Below are 4,982 nucleotides of genomic sequence, written 5' to 3' on the forward strand. Positions count from 1 at the left end.
AACTGGAATGCTTAATCTCATAGGATTGCCTTTATGTTTGAAAAAATCTTATCTGGGGTCCATTACACTCATTCCTATCTTAATGGGGATGGAAGATGACAACTGCCAGTCACAAGGAATGGGGCAATGAGTTTCAGCATTATTAAATTATAACCTGGAGGCAAAATAATCTCCCCTTTTTAAGATCCGCCCTATTTAACCAGGGATACCTCTGGGTGCAGCCCTGCCTGTTGCTGACAGAGCTAAAATACAAAGGTTTCCCTGAGTCCCCATGAATTCAAGCACTGGTGTCTTGGTTCTGCTAATTTCTGAAGAGGGAGATTCCTAGCAATCTCTGTATGGTCCTTCACTAGACAGAGTGCCCTAGATACATAGATATAGAGAGTCTCTGGGTAAAATTGACAGTGGGGAACTCACTTAAAGTTGATGGCATTATGATGATGATAAGGAAATCTGGTCAAATGACAATAACCTGTGTTCCAACCTGTTGAATGCAAACTGGAAGAAAAAAGATTTAAGACCCAGCTTTTTAAAAAATGCCAGACTGTGTGAACCCTCTTCTGGGAGATAATTTTTTGTGTAAATGAAAAGTCAGATAACATACTCACCCAAAAAGTAACAACTTCATTTGCAAGTGCCTTTCAGGAAAAGAAAACAGAAGCTGCTCTGCTTGAGGTCTACCAGAAGTGAGTAAGGCCTTTTAGGCCAAAGGGACCCTGAGAAAGGTGATCAATGTTATCATAACCAAGATTTGTTTTAGGATGAAATAACTTGCCCCAGGAAAAAATAATAATAACCCCTTTAAGAAAGAGGCATTCATTCTCCTCTGGACAGTTGTTTAAATTGTACATGAGTCAGCTTTGCCAGATATCTTACTCTGCCTCTTCTGCATGTTAAAATATCTCACACTGATGAGTGCCAATTTGTGTAAAATTTGACAGCTACAAAATATTAAAGTGTGATGTCCATTGCATTTAGGATTTTTCCTTGTCAGAGAAACAGATGACTTAAGATCTTGAGTAGGCTTGATTTTCACAAATAACCTAAATATACGTGACTGGAGATATGTATACACCTGAAACTATGTTTGTCTGAGCCTTATCTAAATTTCTGTAAAAGTTTATAAAATGAAAGTTCATTTCGGTTTAAGCAATGTGCTTTCTTTTATACATTGCATCTGGCATAAAAGGGCAACACTGCCATTTAAAAACTGACATATCTGTCTGTTTTAACTTAGCCTAATTCTGATTATTAGCACTGTTCCCTAAGAAATTTAAGGCTATCCTTGATTTTTGCTAGTACTACTAAATTCTGCAAGTCTGTAAATATCTGTGCATTTTTAATTTTTACTGTGAAAATTAAACCTAGTTAATATAAGGACATCTGAGCAATGGTGACACTATTAGTTCTTTGTATATTAAGTACACTCATGTTCTTCTAGTATGCAAATTTTAAAATATAAAACTTGGAAGAGCACTTTACCAAGCTGGTGTCCTCCAAAATAAAGTTGTCTAAAATGTTAATTTTAAATCTTATAGAAATAATAAATTAAATTGGAAATTTATATAATTTCATGTTCTGTAATTGGACCTGTTTTCAATAAGATATATGTAAACTTTCATGTTACTTTTTACACTGGGGTAGAAATTTAAGTGTATTTTTAAAAGATAATGAGAATCTGAATCTGTTTAAAGGTGGATATTGTAAAACATGAAAACATTTTGCCACTTTCTCACAAAAAAGGATGAAAAGTTCTCTTAACTTTTCTTTGATTCATGTTTCAGATGTAATGTTGTATTGTTATTTGTGAAAAGCCTCATCTTACCTGAGATAAAGCTCTGCCTCCCACCTTACTCCATGTTAGATTGGCTCCAAAATAGGCTAGACTTCAGCTCATTTAAAGTTGTGTTCAAAAGATTATTTTTGTTGTAAAGATTACAGTGATCTCAAAATAACAGGGGATATAATATAACTAAGTAAGATTTGGGATTATAAAAAAATTATATTTCTTGGACCATAGCTATTATACAAACCAGATATATCTTTGCTATTGTTAATTTCATTTTGTATTTTCCTTGTAAACTTTAACTATTATCTATTAGTACCTTACAGAAGTATAACTTCTAATATAAAAAACCTGAGTTAATTTGAGATAATAGGCCATCATCTACAGAGGACAGACAGGATGTAAGGCTAATTTCCAATACTACTACAGACCCCAATTAAATAGAAGGGGTAAATAACTGTAGAATTATAGATATTGAAGTTATAACCTGTTATTCCCTCTTTAAGGCTGGTGAAAATGTCTTGCTGAATGTTTAAAACCAAAAACTTGGAGACCAAAGTCAAAGAAGTAAAAGGGTCAAGGAAGAAGTAGTCAATATTTGGTCCTTTCCCTTTAAGGTCGACTAGTACACAGAGAATTATGGGACCCCTCTAAGGGCTCTGAAACTCCTGTGAGTCACCTGATTTACCAGTCAGAAAGATTGAGAGGACCCTAGAGATCAGAAATCCAGCTGATAGTGCACATTATGCAAAGAGGAGGGTCATTGGAGACAGAAATGTCCCTGATTCTTCCAAGAGAAGCCATGTATGATCATCAAGACCCTGACCTGACCCATCCTGGCACATGGTACCACTGGTAGAGGAAAGATAAAGGAGCCAGGAGGCTTCACACACATCCCCAAAAGTGATCTCTGAGAAATATCAGCTGAATCTTAAGAACAGCTTGTTAGGTCAGAAATTAGGCGATTGTAGGGGGCAAAGCTGAGCAGCCAGAACAAAGACCAACCCACCAAAGGTGACCAGAAAGTTCGCAGCAAGGTGGATGGAAAGTTTCATTGACCCTTCACACCCACCTATCACTCAACAGGACCACCTCCCATCCCAGTCTACAAAAACGCTGGGCAGCCAGGGTCACGTGCAATTTTCTCTGGGTCCCTATACCTTGGGGGTCTGGGAATTTCGCCCGAGAACCAAATTCCAATAAAGCTTGCTTCGGCCACTTTCTGTCCCATTTTATTTGGCTGCTAACTGTGCCCGCCAAGCCCGCCAAGTTTATATTTGGTCCCACCGCCGAGCCCGCCTGAGCTTACATAGAATAAGGTCAGTTTTGACCAGCTTGGTCTTAAACACCTGGCAGAGAGTGTAGTCTGAGCACAGTCCTACATGGACAACTAAAAGGAAAAACAGTGTTTTTTTTTTTTTTTTTTTTTTAAATATAACTTAAGGTGTACACTTGTGAAGGTCCTACCAAAAGTAAGTGAAGCTGGAGGCTATAAAGAAAGGGTTCTACACATAAATACACTTATCTTATACTAGAAAAAGGTGCCAAAAACATATAATGGAGAAAAAATAGACTCTTCAACAAATGGTGCTGGGAAAACTGGAAATCCACATGCAGCAAAATGAAATTAAACCCCTATCTCTCACCCTGCACAAAAATCAACTCAAAATGGATCAATGACCTAGGAATTAGACCAGAGACCCTGCACCTAATAGAAGAAAAAGTAGGTCCAAATCTTCATGTCGGCTTAGGATCAGACTTCTTAACTCCCAAAGCACAAGAAATAAAAGCAGGAATCAATAATTGGAATAGATTCAAATTAAAAAGCTTTTTCTCAGCAAGGGAAACAATCAACAATGTGAAGAGAGAGCCTAAAGAGTGGGAGAAAATCTTTACCACACGCACTTCAGATACAGCACTAATCTCCAGAATTTATAAAGAACTCAAAAAAATTTACCCCAAGATTGCAAATAATCCAATCAATAAATGGGCTAAGTAAGTAACTAAGCATACACTTCACACAAGAAGATTTACAAGCAATCAACAGATACATGAAAAAATGTTCAACGTCTCTAGTAAAAAGAGCAATGTAAATCAAAACTATCCTAAGATTTCATCTCATCCCAATTAGAATGTCTGTTATCAAGAATACAAGCAACAATAGGTGTTGGTGAGGATGTGGAAAAAAAAGGTACATTCATACATTGCTGGTGGGACTGCAGATTGGTGCAACCACTCTGGAAAACAGTATGGAGATTCCTTAGAAAATTTGAAATGGACCCACCATTTGACCCAGCTATCCCACTTCTTGTCCTATACCCAAAGGACTTAAAATCAGCATACTACAGTAATGCAGCCACATCAATGTTCATAACTGCTCAATTCACAATAGCTAGATTGTGGAACCAAACTAGATGCCCTTCAATAGATGAATGGATAAAGAAACTGTGATATATATATATGTACACACACATATATACATGTATACACACACGGAATATTATTCAGCCATAAAGAATAAAATTATGTTATTTGTAGGTAAATTGATGGAGTTGGAGAATATCGTGCTAAGTGAGATAAGCCAATCCTAAAAAGCCAAAGGCCAAATGTTTTCTCTGATAAGTGAATGATGATACATAATGGGGAGGGGGTAAGGGAAGAATGGAGGAAGGATGGATTGTAGAGGGAAATGAGGGGTAAGGAGTGGGTGAGGGGAAGGAAAGATAATGGAATGAGACAAACATCATTACCCTAAGTACATGTATAATTACACAAAGGGTGTGAATATACATCGTGTACAACCATAGAAATGAAAAGCTGTATCCCATTTGTGTATGATAAATCAAAAAAGTTTTTAAAATTTAAAAAAGAAGGGATTATTATATGGAAAAGCCTAATAACTATCACAAAGGACTCTAGATACACAAGTTTGTCCTGCATTTTAGAAACTGGCTGAAATACTAATTGTTTTTGAATTAATTGTTCAAAAAAGTAATGCTTTACTGTCATATTTATTGTTATCCTAGCATGAACCTTGCCCTATGTATACCTTGTTCAGTCACCTGTTAACTGCCCCATAAACCTCTGGACTGCGATGATGCTGAAAATCCCTATCTGTCCATACCCCACCTGATGGAAAACAAGGACTTTGGGTCACTTCCCCTCAACTTCACCTTCTCTCAGCAGGAAGCAGCTT

The sequence above is a fragment of the Sciurus carolinensis genome, chromosome 4 (assembly GCF_902686445.1).
Source record: "Sciurus carolinensis chromosome 4, mSciCar1.2, whole genome shotgun sequence".
NCBI lineage: Eukaryota > Metazoa > Chordata > Mammalia > Rodentia > Sciuridae > Sciurus > Sciurus carolinensis.